Here is a 23113-nt window from a genome sequence, read left to right on the forward strand (position 1 = left end):
GCTACTGCACTGCACTTGGTCCACAGCATAATGTTGTGTCTGACGATGAGCCTGCAGTGGCTTCGAAAACATGTTCATGCTTGAATAAATCGTGAAAAAGCGACTGGTTGCGTATTTACTACTAGATACATCGCCAATTTAAATCACAGTCGCAGTTCGTCATCCACAATGGATATACTGAAATCTAATTTTGATTATGTTTCAAGAAGTCTAATGGCTCTTTATAATGAGTGGACATTTAATTTATCATGGGATGAACACACCTTTGCCTAATTTTAGTAGTTCCATTGCCCCCTTACATTTTTTTCTAAAATAAGTGTTTTTTTAATAAAGTTGGATGCTAGTGAGCAACTAACACTTGCTGAAATTTACTTTGCCAGTGCAAACTGTATAGCTCGTCTTTCCACCGGCAATAGTGTACGCTCGTCATTCAACTATTTTGTTGCATATAGTTATTCCTTCGATAGGACACACTGCAGAAATTTCAAAGTTTGGCAAGATTTCGTACTGTAATATTACTCATTATCTCCGCAACTGAGATCTGTGCGTTTGGACATAATCCATTATGTAAATCATTGCTACATTTTTAAACCTGCTCTACACTTGCTACAAGTGTGGGTACCTAACGCGAAATCATTTCGTAGTACAAGCTATGTACCACTGAAAACCAGAGGTCCCGCTTATTGGCGTAGCCGCTACTGCATTTAGTGCGTACATGTGTCGCACGATGGCGTACGTGATGCCGCAGTGCAGCAACAGTTGTGACACAGTAGCCGCACCCGCCACTAGGGGCGCGTGTTTTACTTGCCTTCAGCATCAGCTGTTACGCGCTGTCCATACCGTAAGACCAAGAGCTCAGTGCAAATGCGGTAGCAGTTCGGAAAAGACGGTCGGGGGAAACTGTGAGTCCGTTCATCACAGAAGTCGCGTGTGATAATTATTCTGTAACGCGAGGCGTAGCCGTGCATCCACACAGTTCTTGATTGAACTAACGCACCGGGTAAGTGCTCATTTAAATAGGCTGCATGATAGCCGATTGAGTGATAGCATGGCTTCAAATCAGAGGATTGTTTATAATCATTGTTTTATTAAGTCATATCGTTTGAAGATTAATTCAAAAGAAATAGTCACATATATACTACTAGCACGTCAGCTGTTCGTAATATTTATATTTGAAGAAAGAAATATTTTCAAATGTATTGCGGGGCGATTCGAAACTTTTGTTTCTCGGAAATAAAATGTTCATTAAATGTTTTTCTATTACATATATATGCTCCATCACTAACTATCCGTTTCTGAAAATTGGTGTAGTGAAAACGTTGGCTTAACTGTTGTACTGTCGATGTGATAGTTTCCGAACTGCGCTAGTGCTGCAAGGAAAGGTGTATCGACCCAAGACAGTAAAAAATACATTTCTCATCATTATAAGTTGAATAGAGCGATTTGTACACAGATTAATATTATGCGCATTCGTGTTATGGCAGTGCCCGAAAAACAATTTTTCTTATAGCACCATCCTGGACGAAACTACGCTGAATCGCAAACGGTAGAGAAGTCATGTATATTGGCGGATATTCACATTCGTTACTATTTTGTGTGCTGCAGTTTGTTTGCTCGGAGACTATACTGCCAAAATAATTTCCGCACCCATTCCTGAAGAACAAGTGACTGATAGCCCGTACACAATTTTGCGGCTTTCGTGCAATTTGAAAAGGGCGCCATGTGCGCGTTGACAGCTGGTCAGATTGGCGTTCGTTACTGTTGGAGGAGAGATGCATTACACATGCGCCAAGGTGCAGTATTATTTGTTCGGATGTTAAGTACGATCTAGTGACTTATTGGCAAGTCTGACCACGTTAGAAACAGACAAAAACACTGTTTATTATCACAATGCTGATAGAAGATATGCAGTAACGAATAGTGTCTTGCATTACCATAGAATCGAACTCGAATGTTTGAATGACACAGTGACCGGCATGACTAATATCGAATCGCAAGCCGTATTGGTGAGTCCGTAATATTTATTAACCGTTAGCGAACTGTACTGTTCGTTAGCTGAAGTGGCCGACCGCGTGCGGTTGTTCAACTGCTCTGCGAGGGGAAGCCGAGCTGTGCTCTCATCTTGCCACGCCCTGCGTGTACGACGCGCCCCCGCACCGCAGACAAGTCTATTCCGCCGTGCCGTGTTCACTGACCTGTCCTGTGCTGTGCCTTACTGGAAGACAACGAACAGCCAGTTGCAGTTGCTGCGCTATTGTTCGGACATTCGCCATACTCTTCTCCGTTTCGTTTACATGTGTATATGCCATATCTCGAAGTACATCGTTCGCTTCGATATGCTTACTGCTTATTCAAGTTCATGTTCATAGAGGGCATACAGCCAGCTTTGCAATTGGACTGACAACTTCGTTACTATAACGCAGTCCTCTGTCCTGGGTGTTCAGTAGTCACCGACAGGTATAGATTCCTAAGGAAAATGCAATTGGACCATTATTGTTTATTATACACATTAATGGCTAAAAAACAGTATAAGTCGCTAACTCAGCCTTCTATAGGTGATGCGGCTACCAAGGGTAAGCGTGATCCGACATATAGTTAGGTATTGGACAAAAATCACCTGCTGCAGAGAGTGACTCTTGGTGTTAATATAGAAAAATGTAATATAGTGCACTTCATGAAACCTAAAAACCTTTAACTAATGGGTTAATGAGTGTCAAATGGAGTCAGTCGTGTCATTCAAAAACTAGGGAGCACGTGTCAAATCATTTAGGCCCAGTAGGAGGTAACGCTAGTGGCTGATATCGATTTAATGGTAGATTACCAAAACCGGAGATATTCCGGTGTAGTCAAAACAGCAGCTCGAGAGTGGGGGCAGAAACACTGAAAAATCATAACCTGCAAACCGTCGAAGAAAGAAGTGCAATATCTCGCGGAAAGCAGCTTACTACAACTAAACGGTTACCTTGTCGGGCCGTCCCTAATGAACTTGTCGTCGACGGAACGGGACGTTAAATCCTAATATTCCTTCCTTCGTTCATGATGGACTCTGTAAATGCTTTTCAACCTTTTACGTATCATTCCCATAGATAAAATTAGACTAATAACAGCACCCACAAAGCAAGCACTCTTCCCAAGCGTCATCCGTAAATGGCGTGGGATGAAATCGTAGTAAGAGTTACAATAAAAACTATATTGTTTTATACACTTTATAATTATTTGTAGATAATAGATGTAAGGTCATCCTCTGTGGGTCCGGTGTTTTTACTATGATATGCTGCGCGCAAAGAGGCGAGTCAAAAGCCACGACATTAGCGATAATTTAATTTGCGTTAATTAATAGAGGGGCTTCATTTTATTGCTGCCTCTTAAACGTTTCCCCTGGAGTATACCGTTAATTTTTTTTGTAAATAAGTTACAATAAAAGATGTCACAAAATAGAACAATCCACCATTAATCCCGTCTGGAACCCATGATAATGGAAACACAACAATTACGTTTCATTTTCATGTCCCTCAAGCCGTATCAGAAGAACTAATTTCTTCATGTGTTGTTGGTATTCAGTCTGAAGACTCGTTTGCTGCAGCTCTCCATGGTATTGTATCATGTGCAAGCCTCTTCATCTGTGTATAACTACTGCAACTTACATCCATCTGAACCAGCTTATGTATACCTGCCAAGTCATCCCTCTACAATTTTTACACGGTACATTTCCCTCCATTATTAAACTAACTATTCCTTGATGCCTCATCATGTGTCCTATTAATCTATCCCTTCTTTTAGTCAAGTTGTGATACAAATTTATTTTCTCCTCTAGTCGATTCAGTACCTCGTCATTAGTATCTAATCTTCACCACTCTTCTAATTTAGCCAAAGAAGCTATGGGGATGGATGAAACTAGAACTAGACATTCCTAGTGCTAGCGAAAGGACACACATGAGGCGCAGCTTCCAGAAGAAATGGAAAGAAGAATATTAATACTGCACGGTTCAATAAACCACGAACAATCGAAAAAACCGCCATGCTCTGCCAGACAACGATACGAAGCTCAAGAAAAGAAGCTGTTGCCTCACACCCTCTCTGAACTGATATACAAAAATTACTAAGGAATTTACACTACACTACACTACCTTACCTAAAAGGTGAAGCACCCAGAAGAGAGGAGGGAACGAAATGAAACTTCGACTGACAGCGCATATGATGTTATTTCAGTGATCATAAAATTGAGTTAAATTTGCAAAAGAATTTAGCAGTATCAGTCCAGTTATCACTATGACGTTGCACCTGCTATGGGCTGTATGCATAAGCAGAATCTGTTGGAAAGGACATAAAGCCATTGTATCCTCTCCTGGGGCACCTTGGCCCACAACTGTTGTAACTGGTCCTTGATGTAATAGATGCTGGCAGTGGGACAGAGCTGACTTCCGAGGTGGCCCCACACATGTTCTAATGGGGACTGATCTGGGGAACTTGCTGGTCATGGGAGTGCCTCAACATCACACAGATGGTTCACAGAGACACGTATGATGTGTGGAAGAGCATTGTCCTGTTGAAATATGGCACCACAGTACCATCGCATGAGAGGCAACTCATGATGCAGGATGTCCGTGACGTACTGTTGTGCCATTAGAGTTCCCTCAGTCACTGCCAGCCGTGGTCTGAAGACATACCCGATGGTTTTCCACATCACGATGCTAGGAGTAACACCGCTGTACCTCTTCAAAACTTAGGATGGCTGAGGCATCTCCCCAGGTCGCCGCCAAACTCAGCGACGATGGTCATCAGAGATGGAGCAGAACCACGATTCATTGCTGATCACCATGTGACGCCACTCGTCAGCAGTCCATGCTTCTTGGTCATGCCACCCTCCAAATGCAACCATTTATATTGTTGTGTTAAAGGCATACTACCCATGGGACAGTAATTCTCTATCCCGGCTGCTGCTACTCCGACTAATGGTGCCGGATGACTCACTGTGTTGCAGGTTGTCCAATACTTGCTATTGGATGGCAAGCACAGATGTGAGGGAATTATGTGCTCCGGGAATAACATAGCGATCGTCCCTTGTGGTGGTCAGATGAGGTCGATCGGGACCTTGACAAGTACGCCTGTTCTCAAGTTCCCATGCAGTCCTACATCGGGCCACTCTCACATCTGAATCGCCCTGAAATCTGGGGATTGTACGATTCGACCCGCTGGCCAGATGAAGTCCGCAATGAAGCCCCTTTCAGACTCTGAAAGTTGCTGATAACACTCTCACACGGGTACGCGGTATCTCTGTGTCGTTCAGCGATCACTCAGTATCTGAAGCCGTTCACGCCCCACTCTACCAGGCGTGGTAACAACACTAATGCACTGGTGGCCTTTCTACTTGTCACAAATAAGTGCAATTGTAATCATTTATATATACCTGTCGACGGTGTGTATGTGTACAAAATAACTTTGACATCGTACCTTGTCTTTTGGGTGTTTCACTTTTTTTTGTCAGCTAGTGTACTTGCAATTAAGTACAGGGCGTTTCAAAAAGAAAGAGCAGATTTCAAACATTTATTTCTCAAAAACTACAAATGATAGAAACACAATTCAAACGTTTCTTGTCAGAGAAAGGTTCAAAGTTTTTCAATGGTCCGCGCAGAAGTTCCATGCAAATCCGCAGTGGCGCTGGCGTTTGTTTGTAGGAAAATGGCGACGACACCACAGGAACGATCATTTTGTGTGCTGCAATTTGCAAAGTTAGAGTCCATTGTTGGTGTGCAACGTGCATTCCGCCGTCAATTCAACAAACAGCCGCCTCGTCATAAGCAAATTTATGAGTGGCATCACAGATTCGTAGAAGATGGTTGCATCTGCAAGCGAAAAAGCACGGGTCGTCCACGCACATCGGATGAAAATGTCGAGCGTGTCCGTGCAGCTTACGAAAGGAGCCCTAGAAAATCCACGGCACGGGCAAGTCACGAACTAAACATGTCTAAAACAACGGTATGGCGCGTTCTGAGTAACCGTCTGCACATGAAGCCGTACAAACTGCAGTTATTGCAAGCATTGCGTCCTGACGACCACAACAAAAGGTTCGAATTTTCAACTGCAATTCTACAGGACACGGAAGAGGACAATTTTGCCGAACGATTAATTTTTTCAGATGAATCAACGTTTCACATTTCTGGTAAAGTTAATCGGCATAACGTACGAATTTGGGCGAGTGAAACTCCGAGGGACGTTATTCAACATGAAAGAGACTCACCAAAGGTTAACGTCTTTTGTGCAATTTCGGTAAACAAAGTTTATGGACCTTTCTTTTTCATGGAGAAAACTATCACAGGAACCATTTACCTGGACATGTTAGAAAACTGGCTATTTCCTCAACTTCAGGAAGATTCAAATCACTTCATCTTCATGCAAGATGGCGCCCCACCACACTTCTCTGAACCTGTACGACGGTACCTAAATAACACCATTCCAGGACGGTGGATTGGAAGAGCAGGAGCACAAGATCAATGTCATCGTCTGTGGCCTCCCAGGTCACCAGACCTTACTCCCTGCGATTTTTATTTGTGGGGGTACATAAAGGACTGTGTTTATGTCCCACCTATGCCCGCTACTCTTCAAGAGGTACGACATCGAATTGTTGCGGCCGTGAATTCGGTAACTAAAGACCAGTTGCGTCGTGTGTGGCAAGAAATGAGATACCGGTTTGATATTTGTCGTGTAACAAATGGTGCTCATATTGAGGTACAGTTTTGATATTTGTTGTGTAACATTTGGTACTCATATTGAGTGAAGGACCGTTGGAATTGTGTTTCTATCATTTGTAGTTTTTGAGAAATAAATGTTTGAAATCTGCTCTTTCTTTTTGAAACGCCCTGTATAACGTAGTAATTCAATGAAACCAACTTCCTAGATATAGCGAACGTTTCTCAGAGAAGCTTATTTATTCTTCAGCACGTCAGGCCAGTGCAACGAAAATTTGTTGTTTTGTGAATCGCTAAATTAATTTCCAGTAATCTCACCTGCCGGTCGCTGTGGCCGAGCGGTTCTAGGCGCTTCAGTCCGGAACCGCGCTGCTGCTACGATCGCAGGTTCGAATCCTGCCTCGGGCATGGATGTGTGTGATGTCCTTAGGTTAGTTAGGTTTAAGTAGTTCTAAGTGTTGTGACTAGGCAAGACAGCCAAGCCACTAGGAGAGGAAGCCGAAAGGCATGCGTTTAAGCTCACGCAGGCTGGCGTGAGGTCTGGAACAGGTAAGGGAATTTATAGTAGCAAAGAACGTAAGTAACTACTGGAATACTTAACTTTAATTCCAGAATTGGTGAACAGCGGTCTGAGGGTACATGCATCACAAGATAAATAGCAAATGATAATGGCGCCTTGCTAGGTCGTAGCAAATGACTTAGCTGAAGGCTATGCTAACTATCGGCTCGGCAAATGAGAGCGTAATTTGTCAGTGAACCATCGCTAGCAAAGTCGGCTGTACAACTGGGGCGAGTGCTAGGACGTCTCTCTAGACCTGCCATGTGGCGGCGCTCGGTCTCCAATCACTGACAGTGGCGACACGCGGGTCCGACGTATACTACCGGACCGCGGCCGATTTAAAGGCTACCACCTAGCAAGTGTGGTGTCTGGCGGTGACACCACACTAAGATCTAGGGGACTGATGCCCTCAGGTTTTAAGTCCCATAGTGCTGAGAGCCATTAGAACCATTTTTAGTAATCTCACCTAAACACTACTACCAACGAGCTGACAAATCGTAAGCACAATAAGACTGTTAACTATGTTAACACCTGCATTAAATCACTTGACATGTTCATATAGCTGGAATTAGCAGTGCAACACCGATTGAATTATCCCGTGGTCTGACAGGACGCCAAGTAAACAATGTAGATCACCATAGTTGTGACACTTTGACAGCGTTTGCTGCCTGTAACTTCCGCGAGTTGCACAATAGCAGTCATATTCTACATAACTGTTAGTTATTCATTTATTAATATCAGAAACAACTATAAAATACAAGTTGTACCACGTAATGATATGTAATGACAAAACATATCTGCATATAATTTCACCAAATCATAAGTGTTAGGTGTGTTGCCATCAGGTCTTCCATTGTGCATCTCAAACGGCATTTGGTGCAGTTCATGATGCGGACTGAGATTCGAGCTTCGCCACATTCGCAGAGCCTAGATGGGCCAGGGAAGCCCCCTTTAGTAATTAGTTAGTTACATGTTCCATAGATCATTTGAACAATTCTTTTATCGAAAAGAAGTGGAACCAGTCGGTTTACAGGACATGTATACATGATTAGTGTTATCATCAATAAACACATTATCACTTTATTCGTATTGCTGGCTACCAGTTTTTAAGTATAAATTCTTCAGTGGAACGAAAGGAGCTGTCCAAGATAAATGATTTTAAATTACACGTACAATTTGCTTCGCTACCCCTCACACATTTTATGTTATTCAGTAAATGATCAAAAAAAAATTATTGCTGCAACTGAACACTTCTCTGAGACACTGACAGCTTTAACAGTTGTTAATAAAGGTCATTTTCCCCTCAAGTGTTGTAGGTATGCACATCACTGCAAAAATGTGGTGGATTATTTGGACAAAATTCATTAGCGAGAATATATATTAATATGCTCAATTTGGATCTGCCAGTGCCATTACGAAACCTAACGATTTCCAGCTAGACCGGTGTTCCTCATGCCTTGGGAGGATGTGTCTGAGTGTTTCTCATCCCCCGTAATCTGATCTGTGCAGTCTTAGGAGGTTCGTTTAGATTTTCAGATTTACAGTTGTATGGAGGAAATTCTTCCTGGACCTCAGTAGTTGACGGACAGGTTGATATCCATGCGACGGCGCACGTATAAAGAAGTGGTTTAGACCTCTCGTTCATGGTCACACATTCTCTTCTTTGTGGAGCTGCTCCTACGAAGCAGTAAACTTTTCCACATGGTATAGTTTCAAGCAGCCAGTGATGCGTCTGTGTGTTTCATTCAGAGGATGTTGACTTGATTAGCATTATTGGATCTTTACCAAAGAGGGCAAGCATACTCTGCAGTGGAATAGCAGAGCCAGGGCAGTAAGTAGTTTTGAGCATGCCTAGTTGTGTACCTCAGTTGGTTCGAGTCCGTTTGCGAAGGGGGTAATTTCTGACTGACACTTTCTGTTTGGTGTTTATGCAGTGATTTTTGTAAGTGAGGGTGCGGGCCATTGTTACACCTAAATACTTAAATGTTGGAGAGTGGTCTAATTGAAGGTCCTCCCAAGCTACCTGTAATTTCCTTGGAGCATGTTTTTTCTTTGGATTGAAGGCTCATACCGGAGTTTCTGATGGGTTAAGCTTCAGTTGGTTTCCTCTGCAGTAGTCGGTCAGTCCAGATAGGGGAACTTTGAGAATGTAATTTGTCTGGTAACAATATAAACTGAAACAATATACTAGACCAAATAGTACAGAACTGTTCTACCATCTGAACCTTACCGCCAGACGTTAAGCTTTAGTGTGCCAGCACCTCCGGTAATTCATGTAAACGTAAACATATACTCTGTGTTGAAGCGCATCGGTACCGACCTAGTGCCGCGTCATCCTCTCTACCCATTGGACGTGGTATGAAGGGGATTAGGGTCACATCGTCGCACTCCCGGCCGTTGTCAGTTTTCGTGACCTGTCGACTATTCATGCCACCATGCTTTTCGTTGCAAAGGGAATTTCTTTCATTCTCGAATATTTCTGTTCTCTTAGGTATTGATCAAGCAAGATGTTCTGGAAAGCCTTTATAGATAAAGATGTTGGCCCACTGATGCTTTGTAGATAAAGGTATTGGCCGACTGATGTTTTCAGCTACGCTAAGAAAATATTCTTATTAGAGTACTGAAGATGTGACACGAAAATCGACTTTCCTTCGTAAAATCATTGAAAAAACTAAATTGTGATGGTACTTTATTAAAATGACCGGTTTCGGCCTATACTTGGCCATCTTCAGACCTAAGTATAGGCCGAAACCGGTCATTTTAATAAGGTACCATCGCGATCTAGACTGTTTTTTTTTACTGATTTTATATAGATTACAATGTCGCTGCTTGCCGAAAATGTTATCAAAAGTTTTGAATTTTCTCTGGTTTTCCTAAATTACTTGAAACAAATATCTGAAATGTTCCTTTAAAATACACAAGACTGATTTTCTTCTCAATCCCTTTCGTATCTAATACTTGGCCTTGTCGTCGATGTGACATTAAACCTTAATCTTCCTTCCTTCGAATGTCATTTTGTGTATGGTGCCTCCTCGTCAGATTGGCCTGGATTCAAAAATTAAATGTATCCCGTCACACTTCAAGCTAACACACAAACTGCGGATTGACGACTTTACGAGTCCCTCATGTAATGCAGTATTCATTATCCTGCAATCCCCTGCCAAATTGATTAAGATTTAATATTGACTTCAGAAATGAAAATTCTACTAAAAATACTGACATTTAAGGTCACGAAAGTTATTTTATTATTTGTTTATCACACATTTACAATACGGGGCAGTACACTCTGATGACGCAAAACATTATGACCATTTAGTAATAGCATGTATTCGACAAGTCCGGTATGTTTGCCGTGGTATGTGGCAAAGTCTTACAGGTCACCCAAGTCCGAGCCGGAGGTTTGTGGACGCGAAGATGGCGCTCCCGGTAGGGCCCCAGATGCGTTCCATCGCGTTCATGTCAGGCGAATTTGGTGGTCAAGACATCAACGTGAGTTCACCGTCACGCTCCTCAAAGTACTGTAGCACGATAACGAACTTGTGACACGGACAGTTATCCTGCTGGGAAGATGCTGTCGCCATCGGGGAAGACATCAAGCATGAAGGGATGCAGGTGGTCCGGAATATTGTGAAAGTCCTGCACAGCTGTCATCATGCCTTCGGTTAGCATTAAACGTCCAGTGGAAGCCTAGGAGAACGTCCACCACAGCATAATACCACCCCCATCGGCCCTCTGTCACTGGCATGGTGCAAGTTTCGTGCAGCCGTTCACCTGGACCCGAACACAGCTATCAACCTTGGGTAACAGGAAACCAAACGACACGTCTGCATTGATCCACGGTTCAACTTCGATGACGGCCTGCCCGATGTACCATAATTGACGATATCATTGGGTCAACATGGGGACACGTAGTTGTCGTCTGCCTCGGAGCCCGTGTTCAGCAATGCGTGTGAATGACGTCCTTCTAGACACTTATGCCTGTACCAGTATTGTACTCTGTCATCAGATCTGCCACACATTGTCGCCTATCGTGCTTTAAATATCGTACAAGCCTCCTACTTCCACATTCTTTGATGGGTGGACGTCTAACGCCGTTTCTCCTTCTAGTGTTTTTACCGTCCTTCAACCACTTCCCATATAAAGCTCACGACAGCAGCACAAGAACAGCCGAACTGCTTGCCCGTTTTCGAGATCTCTTTCCCAGGCGCCGGGCTCTTTGTCGAAGTCGCGCATGTCACTGGATTACCACATTTGTGGCTCATGTCGTTGCTAGAATAATTCCCCATTCGTCTCTGTTCTGTTTATATAAACTGAAGTGCCAAAGAAACTGGTATATGCATACATATTCAAATACAGAGATATGTAAACAGGCACAATATGGCGCTGCAGTCGGCAACGTCTATATAAGACAACAAGTGTCTGGCACGGTTGTTACATTAGTTAGTGGTGCTACAATGGCAGGTTATCGAGTATAAGTGAGTCCGAACGTGGTGTTATACTCGGCGCACGAGCGATATGACACAGCATCTCCAACGTAGCGATGATGTGGGGATTTTCCCATACGACCATTTCATGAGTGTAGCGTGAATACCAGGAATCTGGTACAACATCAAATCTCCGACATCGTTGCGGCCGGAAAAAAGACCCTGCAAGAGCGGAACCGAATCGTTCAACGTGACATACGTGCAATCCTTCCGCAAATTGCTGCAGATTTCAATGCTGAGCCATCAACAAATGTCAGCGTGCGAACCATTCAACGAAATACCATCGATATGGGCTTTCGGAGACGAAGGCCCGCTCGTGTACCCTTGATGACTGCACGACACAAAGCTTTACCCCTCGCCTGGGCCCGTCAACAACGACATTGGACTGTTTATGACTGGAAACATGTTTCCTGGTCGAACGAAAAAAGTATTCAAATGGCTCTGAGCACTATGGGACTTAGCCGGCCGGAGTGACCGAGAGGTTCTAGGCGCTACAGTCTGGAACCGCGCGACCGCTACGGTCGCAGGTTCGAATTCTGCCTCGGGCATGGATGTGTGTGATGTCCTTAGGTTAGTTCTAGGGGACTGATGACCTCATAAGTTAAGTCCCATAGTGCTCAGAGCCATTTGAACCACTGTGGGACTTAACAGCTGAGGTCATCGGTCCCCTAGAACTTAGAACTACTTAAACCTAACTAGCCTAAGGACATCACACACATCCATGTCCGAGGCAGGATTCGAACCTGCGACCGTAGCGGTCGCGCGGTTCCAGACTAAAGCGCCTAGAACCGCTCGGCCACTCCGGCCGGCTACTGTTCGAACGAGTCTCGTTTCAAATTGTATCGAGCAGATGGACGTGTACGTGTACGGAGACAACCTCGTGAAGCCATGGACCCTGCATGTCAGCAGGGGACTGTTCAAGCTGGTGGAGGCTCTGTAACGGTGTGTGGCCGTGTGCAGTTGGAGTGATATGGGACCCGTGATACCTCTAGATACGACTCTGACAGGTGACAAGTACGAAGCATTCTGTCTAATCACCTGCATCCATTCATGTCGAATGTGCATTCCGACGGACTTCGGCAATTCCAGCAGGACAACGCGACACCCACACGTCAAGAATTGCTACAGAGTGGCTCCAGGAACACTCTTCTGAGTTTAAACACTTCCACTGGCCACCAAACTCCCCTGACATGAACATTATTGGGCATATCTGGGATGCCTTGGAACATGCTGTTCAGGAGAGATCACCACCTCATACTCTTTCGGATTTATGGACAGCCCTGTAGGATTCGTCGTGTCAGTTCCCTCCAGCACTACTTCAGACATTAGTCGAGTCCATACCACGTCATGTTGCGGCACTTCTGCGTGCTCGCGGGGCCCTACACGATATTAGGCAGGTGTACCAGTTTCTTTTGGCTCTTCAGTGTATACTTTCCTGATGTGCGCGCCAAGGAACCTGGGGGCATTCAGTCTCGCGGTCGGCAGTGGTCATAACGTTTTGGCTCGTTGTTAACGGTATAGTGTCTGCCACGAGATCCTTCCAAGATTTTTCTCACTAAAAATTCTAGTTCGACAGTCTGTTCCCGACGCGGATGCTAGACTTCATTTTGAAATCTAATTCTCTGATGCTCTTTTAAGATATATGGTCAGATGTGTAGGCCAGCACGTTGTTTTTCCACGACTACAGTGCACGGTTGCTCACGACGAAATACTACGAGCGCGCTCAGCTCTAACAGTACATCTTTATGGCCTATTGTCGGTGTTCGCGAATAATATCACAAAGAAACATTACGTGTAAACGTTCACAACCTTTACCATTTTTGTGTGATGGGAAGCCGTTCATAATCTTACTAGTTCCCACGACGTTTCTTTGCGTGGTTAATTTCTTAACGGCTATATAATGGCAGCTGATTGCATCTACATCCGCACTTTGCAAACCACAGTGAGGTGCGTGGCAGACAGAACGTCCCATTGTACGATTTATTAGGGTTTCTTCCTGTTCCATTCACGTATGGAGCGCGAGAAGAATGTTTGAAAACCTCTGTGAGTGGAGTAATTATTCTAAACTTCTCCTTACTATCCCTATGTGAGCGATACATGGGGGTTGCAGTGTATTCCTAGAGTAATCATTTAAAGCCAGTTCTTGGTACTTTGTTAATAGACTTTCTCTGGATAGTATACGTCTGTCTTCAAGAATCTGCCAGTTCAGTTCCTTCTGTATCTCTATGACACTCTCCCACGGATCAGACAAACATGTGACGTTTCACTGTATACGTTCATTATACCCTATCTGGTACGGATCCCATACATTTGAGCAATATTCTAGAACCGGTCGCACGAGTGATTTTTAAGCAATCTCCTTTGTACACTGATTGCACTTCCCTGTGTATTCTACCAATAAACCGAAAGGTACCACTACATTATCCACTACTTATCCTATGTGATTATTCTATTTCATATCCCTACAAAGTGTTACACCCAGTTATTTGTGACCTTATTTTCGAGAATCGACGTATTTCTGTTCAACTAGCTTTTAATATACTGCCCAAGCGAAGATGATTTCGTGGGATATTGTGGCTTTTTCTCCATATGTTGTTTTCCACAAACATTTTACTAGAGACTCTATGAACTGGCTGCTCTTTTTCTTCAAGTTTTTCAGCCACTACCACGGTATACCTGTATATCACCGGCGTCACTTTACTCGAATTCGAGAGCTGAAACCATCTTGCAGATGAAAGCTGATGAATTTACAGAACTATTTTGTATTTACGTGGTGGAATAAGCTATTTATTAAGTCTCAACGGCAAACAAGTATGACATTGTCGTCTATATTTTCAGCAAAGAGTTCATGAAATTAGAGGTGATAGACGTAAGTCGTAGTTTATATCCCACGGGAATTCACAAAGGGCGTGGCAGCATCGAACCTCCTCCGTGCGCTATATATAAGAATTGAACGCCTCGTTCCCTCGTACATATTTAAACTCCGTGTGTTGTTCTCTTTCTTCCGTCGCCACGTTTGTTCTAGCTTTACACAGAAATCTCTGGTTTCTTTTTCTGTGAATTTACTGGATCTGTGTCCAAGCAGTTTATTGTTATATTTTCGTATCTCTAATGTGCATCTGGAACCTTTCCCGATGTTAGTTTGCAGTTCAGTGTTGTTCTTTCTATTGATGTTTTATGTTGTCGACGTCAGCACTCCTGTTGGAATCTTTGTACCTAAATGGTGGTGGTTCTTAGGTAACTGTGGCCGATCTTTCAGTTTACGTTTATAAAACATTGTACGTCATTTTATTCGTGAACTTCCAACACAATCTGCCATTAACATTATTGCTGCTTAGAACAGAGGTTTTCAAGCTATGCGTCGCGGTGGTTTCATAACAATAATAATTTGGTTTATTTGCATTATTAACGAAATAGTTATTATATTTTTACGTTAAGCTACAGCTTATTCATAAAGAAATCTCTTCGAGTATGTATATAACTACAGCTTACTCTGCTGAAAGCAAGAGAATATAAACGCATATTTCATGCAGGACGAGCATATACTTCTGTTGTACGTTTTATTGTGAGAGGCACTTTCTTGGCACATAACAATTTTGTATGGACTCCAATGATTTGCACATTCTCACACGACACTCGACTTTCTAATGTACGAATATTTTGTAAATGTAATTACTTTTGCTTCGAAAGCGAACATTTTGAAGACTCCTGCCGTTTGTAGCTCAGATGTAGCAACAATTGTTGAACTTGTTTCTTCTGTATTGGGAAACATTTTTATTGCTTTTGACGCTCAATTATCAGTTATCATTCCTGTGTGGTTTTCCCTTCAGTTACAGTTGTGGTTTGTATGGTATGTTAAATAATGTAGATATTGCATTGCATACAGTTTCCTACGTTCCATACTCACTGATTTGACTAGAATTGTAGCGAAGAAAATTTCACGTTGTTGAGTAGATATACATCTTTCTACAAAATGTCAAGTCTTCTGCTGTTAACTAGCCATTTTTGTTCTTAAAAGTAAACACCTTCCTTCACCAAGTATCTGTAGTTTAGAAGGGAATCGTAAATAAACTGCCCTATAATGTACCTTTTCATACCTCCTAAAATCCTTAGGGAACTAAAGACAAACGTAGTGCCATATTTAGCAATTTCCGATTTTTATGGCACTAAACACGCTCCCTGTTGTGACAACTATGTTACAAAGCAATACAAACGATTCTATCTGCATTCTTCCAATGTGGTATTCAGAACTGTAGCTTCCTGTCCACTTGGAGCGCTGCTGCCACAGTCTATAACAAAAATGAAGCGGAGTTTCCTGAGATTATCTGGTAGCGTGACAGACGGCAGTCGAATCATACTATAAGACTCATTTGTTTTTATTCTGTAACAGTCAGTTTGAAGATTACTTTATCGAATGCAGATCGTTTTTAATTGTTTTTCTTATGCGGCTTATGTTTGTCACCATGGACAAATTTTCAAATGTAACGACAAAACGTCACATGTCAAAATATCGTGCAATTCAAAAGATGTGACTACACGAAAATGTAGGAAATATAACGACAATTACTTGAATTGATCGTTTTTAATTGTTGTTTGTCTTATGCGGCTTGTGTTGTCACCATGGACAAATTTTCAAATGTAACGACAAAAGTCACATGTCAAAATATCAAGCAGTTCAAAAGATGTGACTACACGTAGGAAATATAACGACAATTACTTGAATTGTGTTTTATGTGTACGACTGTTGGAAATGAAGAACGACCAAAGTGTGTCATTTGAAGTAATATCACAGTAGTTTGGTAAACAAACTACTATACTACTTTTCTCTCAAGTTGAAAGAAATTACAGAACAAAGAAAACTTTCTCTAAGCAAGCTACGAGTTCTACAAAGCCTCTTCTTTTATCTTATAAAGTTGCCTACCGTGTGGCAAAGAGCAAGATGCCTCACACCATTTTGAGGTGAGTCATCTGCGAAGCAACTGGCAAGTGTCCCTATGTCAGACAGCTCAACGAATATCCCATATGGCTGACGATATTAACGTTCAGTTGTTCGCAAAAGTCAAAGGTAATGGTGATTTCGCTATTCGGGTTGGATGAAGCTAAAGCCAACAACAATGATGCGCATCTAATTTGTTACATGCGGCTTATACGTGACAACAAATTTCATGAAAATTTTTTCCACAGGAAAATAACCTTGTAGCAACAGTAACAGACCTCTTTGAAATACTACACCCTTTTATAGAAGAAAACTACGCTGGAAAAATTGTCTAGGCATGTGTGCAGATGGAGGTCGAAGTATGGCTGGCTGGTACGCCGGAATGCAAGCTCTTAAAAGTAAAGCGTCCTCTGCTGCTATTTGGACACGCTGTTTTACTCACCGAGAAGCACTGGCATCAGAAAGCTCGAGCAATGTCCCTCATGAGATTCTTCAATCAGTCAGCGAAGTGGTCTAACTTCACTAAAACTCGGACATTTATGTCGAGATGTTTTCGAGAAATGTGGTTTGATATGGAGGTTGAGAACAATTCCGCAATTTATTACAGTAAATCGTGCTGGCTTTCACATGGTATGTCGTAGAAAGAGTGCATGCATTTACTCTTACCTTGTTCAAGAGAAACATTTGAGTTCCGAGAAACTCGTAGACAGTGACTGTTTTGAAGCTGGCGTATCATTGTAACATCCTCGAACAACTCAATTCATTGAATCTATCTCTTCAAGGTAATGAGACCAACATTCTGCAAGTGTCAGATGAAATTTCAGCCTTCGAAAAAAAAAACTGTTATTGTGGAAGAAAAAATTTGATAATAATGAGGTACATTACGTTTACCCCGCTCTTCTAGGCTTTAGAAGACAATGACTCTCAGTTCAGTGAAGAATTGAAGTCTCTGATTGTGAATCATTTAACTGCACTCAGTGATTACTTTCTGAAGTGCTTTCCAGAAAGAACTGGTCAACAAACTGGATCAAAGATTCACTCAGTACAAAACTTCCATCAACAGTTACTACTGATGTACAAGAGAAATTTACTGACATTTCTTACAGACTCTTCATTGAAACCGAATTTCGTCTCTCATTACTGCCTAAGTTTTGGAGACTGGTGATGGCAGGAGAATCCGGAAGCAGGTAACGAGACCTTTTGAATTTTGATACCTTTTGCAACGTCCTACTTACGTATATGAGATAAGTATTTCAGTGTGACCGTCATCAAGATGTAATGCGTTATGTCAACAGTTAATAAAGGAATAACTACTTTCATTCACTTTGTTTTTGTATTCAAGTTTCTTGACCCCACACTTAGAGTTGGATGTCATGTGCGAAAGTAGCCGCAGGTGTTTATGTTCAACTCACGGAAGCCGTGTATCCAAAAAAATTTGATAACCAGTGAGTTACAATGTTTTGAATCATTTCACTCATTCTAACCGCACCCTTAAATTATTCCTTCGTCTTTGGCATGTTTTCTTTCGTGATAATCATTTTCGTATTTCATCCTTTCTTATATTAGTTTTGTGGGCGTGAGATGGTTTGGCTACGAATCTATCGTTATTGAGCCAGACCTTCTTTTTTACTTAGTTGCCAATGAGTGCTATAAAAAAAATCAGACGAGGCCGTAACATCTTCAGCGCGGCAGTAAACTTTGGATTAAATTAAGAAAAAGAATAGTTGGAAGAAGGATTCGGAGAGATGGAGAACTTACCGACAAAGATGCAAATGTAAACTAGATAACGAGAAAATAGAACGAAGAAACAGTAGAGAGAAAGAGAGAGAATACGAATGTACTAAACCCAGGTAGGTGTTGCAATGACTTTGATCGTGGATACACATTTGAATGCGGCATGTTTCGAATCCCCGTGCTACCATTCTGATTAAGATTTTTCCTGGTTTTCTTGAGCCACTTCAGTCGGGCGGTTCTTTCAGGAATTCTACGGTAAATTTCGTTTCTCATCCATGTCAGACCTGACTTGTTGCTTTTTCTCTGATAACCTTGATATCGACGGGGCATTAAAATCCTAACTTCCTTTTCTTCCGACAAATGTCAATAGTATGCAAAAGCTCAAGTCAAGGATATATGTATGTACCGTAAGAGTCATAATGTTTAAGATTATTTATCTTACAGCATCATTTTATTTGCGATGCGTTTCGAGCCGCCAGTGCTCACAGCAGGCACCATATGTTTTGGACCAAATGAGGATCCTAGCAACGGAACAAATTAGCGGCAATCTGGTTAATAGTATTAGTAGCGTAAGTAATGTTTACGTGATTTTTATGCCTTGATACCTGATGCTGAGTACTAATGGTTCGAAACGCGTCACTTATAATGTCATAAAATTTATAATAACAAACATTGTGGCTGATTACGATACATGTATCTATCCTTTATTCCAACAAAGTCACGGATAATTAATCTGCTAGTATGGCTAGTTATTACAACTTTAGTAACGACTGTGATACAGTACCACACGCTCTAAACTTTAGCCAAAGTTTTTTTGGTCTGCCTTTCTCATGTAGTGGCGACTAACATGGTGTGCCCCACACTTTGTCTTACAGTCACCTTACCGGTTAGGTGGAGGAACGTTCTGGGAAAAGGGATAACCCTTACTCCGCAGAAAACTCGTAATCGATGTGCGCCTTTTTTCGTCTGGCGCGAAATTGGCGTCCCGAAACACCGCATGAATATTCAGCGAGGATGAAATCAGGATTTTGATCAGGAAATTTAAAAACCGGTGCGATTTTTGTCCCTTTTTTGTCGTGAAAAGCTTCGTTGTGAAGCATGTGGTGTGAACAAGTGTTCTTTGAAGATTACATACACAATGCAAATTTCTGAACTGCTCATCGATGGGAGACGGAAGTAGGTGACCTGAGTATCACCGTAACACGACGTAACGTTGCCATATTGAGCAGTAACTGTCCCTACGATAAATTACAATTCAACATTCGCGCTTGCGAAGTTGGCCGTAAACACTTCGCTTGTTGGTCGGTACTGTTCACACAAGTTATTTATATGTGCACGATTTTGACGAAGGACCACGCCATACCGTATTTCGTTGCAGTATAAAACGCCTTTCCACTACGCCGTGGCTCTGCAGCACAGCTCTATGACGATACACGAGACCAGAGCCTGACATTTCACTAAGATAGTTCGACGTGTATGTATTGAGCGGTTTTCGGCTGTTCATCGTGAGTTTACGACCGTTGCACGGAACACTAAGGCTGCTAAAAAAGATTCTGGTACCCCTTGAAATGTTTTTGACGAGAACATTACTGTTAGCAGAAAAGCATCTGAAGGGTTTGGCAAAGTGAATGAAGCTTCGGACCCGTAGCGCTGTGCCTAATACACTAGGCTCTTAGTCAGAAGGTCAAGAATTCAAATCCCCGTACAGGCATCTTGATTTCGGTTTTCATGAGTTTTCCTACATCACTTCAGGCGAAGTCAAGAGAGGATATTCCATTGCACATTATCAGAATCCTTCATCAGATCTACGAATTCAATGTATGTTTTATTGTTTTTGGTCAAATGTTTGAGCGGAGTGATAACAAGACTCCCTAAAAATCAAGTAATAGATTATAGTGCAGATTTTCATAGCCAAATGAAGAGTGGGAAGTGGACAAATTTTGAAAAAATATAATAAATATCAAATCACAGCATAGACTGAAACACTCCCTCCTTTCTCTTGATCTATGTGTCTTCCTACTACTACATAATAATAATAATAATAATAATAATAGCATAGTCAAGGGAAAACACACTAAACAATAAGATTACATATTGGATAACCACAGCGACTGCATAGAAGCGATGGAAAAAACAGATGCCTATAAATATCTAGGATACAGACAAAAAATAGGAATAGATAATACAAATATTAAAGAAGAACTAAAAGAAAATATAGACAAAGACTAACAAAAATACTGAAAACAGAATTGACAGCAAGAAACAAGACAAAAGCTATAAATACTATTGCTATACCAATATTGACCTACTCATTTGGAATAGTGAAATGGAGTAACACAGACCTAGAAGCACTCAATACACTTACACGATCACAATGCCACAAATATAGAATACATCACATACATTCAGCAACAGAAAGATTCACATTAAGCAGAAAGGAAGGAGGAAGGGGATTTATTGACATAAAAAACCTACATTATGGACAGGTAGACAATTTAAGAAAATTCTTTCTAGAACGAGCAGAAACTAGCAAAATACACAAAGCAGTCATTCATATAAATACATCGGCTACACCACTGCAATTTCATAACCACTTCTACAACCCTTTAGATCACATAACATCAACAGATACGAAAAAAGTAAATTGGAAAAAGAAAACACTACATGGCAAGCACCCGTATCATCTAACACAGCCACACATCGATCAAGACGCATCCAACACATGGCTAAGAAAAGGCAATATATACAGTGAGACAGAAGGATTCATGATTGCAATACAGGATCAAACAATAAACACCAGGTATTACAGCAAGCATATTATTAAAGATCCCAATACCACAACAGATAAATGCAGACTTTGCAAACAACAAATAGAAACAGTAGATCACATCACAAGCGGATGTACAATACTAGCAAATACAGAATACCCCAGAAGACATGACAATGTAGCAAAAATAATACATCAACAGCTTGCCTTACAACATAAACTTATAAAACAACACGTTCCCACATACAAGTATTCACCACAAAATGTACTAGAGAATGATGAATACAAATTATACTGGAACAGAACCATTATAACAGATAAAACAACACCACATAACAAACCTGACATCATACTCACCAATAAAAAGAAGAAATTAACACAACTAATCGAAATATCCATACCCAATACAACAAATATACAAAAGAAAACAGGAGAAAAAATTGAAAAATACATCTAACTGGCTGAGGAAGTCAAGGACATGTGGCATCAGGATAAAGTTAACATTATACCAATTATACTATCAACTACAGGAGTCATACCACACAATATCCACCAGTACATCAATGCAATACAGCTACATCCAAACTTATATATACAACTACAGAAATCCGTAATTATTGATACATGTTCAATTACCCGAAAGTTCCTAATGCAATATAACATAAACCGTACAGTTAAAAGGAAGTCACGCTTGATCAAGGTCCGCGTCACTTTCCATTTTTGACCAAATATAACGTCTGAGAAAAGAAAGAAATAATAATAATAATAGAGAACTGATCTATATTTAAATGTGTTGTATCGCATACTTTCTGAACAAATCGTGAAAATAAAAACATGGAATAAAAACGATGAAATGGTTTTGGAAAAGATTTATCAAAAAGTGAGAAATAAAGTATATTAGAGAAACTTTTGTCAAGCCTCTGAATGGTGCTCGACATCATGTGCAGCAAATTATGTGCCGATTGAGAATTTAAAGATAAATATTTTTAAGTTAGATTCTTGGAATTTTAAAGAGTAATAGCAGACATTTGTTTTGGGGGACTATTTAGATTGTGGACCATGCAGTCTGTTGTTGCGTAGCGCTGAGATACTATTGCTACGGTTGATGATTTGTATAAAAATAGTAACTCAATCGGTTAAATATTTAACCGCTTGCTACCAATAGTATTTCAACGGGTAAAATATTTTATTGCTCGACTTCACATAGCAATAGTATCTCAAGGCCACGTAACAGCAGACTGCACGCCCTACTTAGTCCTCCAGACAAATAATCTTTAGTACTTTTTAAAATTCCATGTTATGTATATTTCGAGCATGATTCAAAGGCGCGTCATATTTGTTTTCTATTCGTTTTATTTCTTATTTATTGACAAATCACTCGGCAAAATATTTGGCTTTTTTTCAATTTTTATTGCTAAAACTGCCCTCTATTTCTTTTGCCAATCCTCTCCAATTATACGAGGAGCGGTATATACTGAGCGGTTTTCATGTGTTCATCATGAGTTTACGACCGTTGCACGGAACACTAAGCCTGTTAAAAAAAGATTCTGGTACCCCTTGAAGTTCTTTTGATGAGAACATTACTGTTAGCAGAAATGTTAGTCGTCTCTCGCGACGTGTAGGGTAAGGACAAAAATATGAAAACAAATTACCATGCCCAAAACGATGTAGAAAAGCATTTGGCATTCACAACAGCTTCCAGTCGTCTCGGAATGGCTAACTACAGGTCGTCTATGGTTTTCAAGGGAATATTATTCCATTCGTCCTGCAAGATAGTGACAAATTCAGATCACGATGATGTAGGTAGATAGCGATCACGCACCCTTCTCACCAAAGCGTACCACAGAGACTCAATAATATTGAGATCTGATGACTGGTGGCCAGGGAAGGTGCTACAATTTCTCCTCGTACTCGAAAATACAGTCCTGGGTGGTGCGGAGGTGTGAG

The 23113-nt window shown here is 41.4% G+C and overlaps 1 protein-coding gene across 1 annotated transcript in view; it reads left to right on the forward strand.

Annotated features, from left to right (window-relative positions):
• The first annotated feature begins 825 nt into the window (after positions 1-825).
• Positions 826-23113, forward strand: part of LOC124788364 (shootin-1-like) — a 291408-nt gene continuing 269120 nt past the window's right edge. The window contains exon 1 of the mRNA XM_047255628.1: positions 826-1000. The gene's annotated coding sequence lies outside the window, so the exon portion shown is untranslated. The remainder of the gene's footprint in view (positions 1001-23113) is intronic.

The sequence above is a fragment of the Schistocerca piceifrons genome, chromosome 3 (assembly GCF_021461385.2).
Source record: "Schistocerca piceifrons isolate TAMUIC-IGC-003096 chromosome 3, iqSchPice1.1, whole genome shotgun sequence".
NCBI lineage: Eukaryota > Metazoa > Arthropoda > Insecta > Orthoptera > Acrididae > Schistocerca > Schistocerca piceifrons.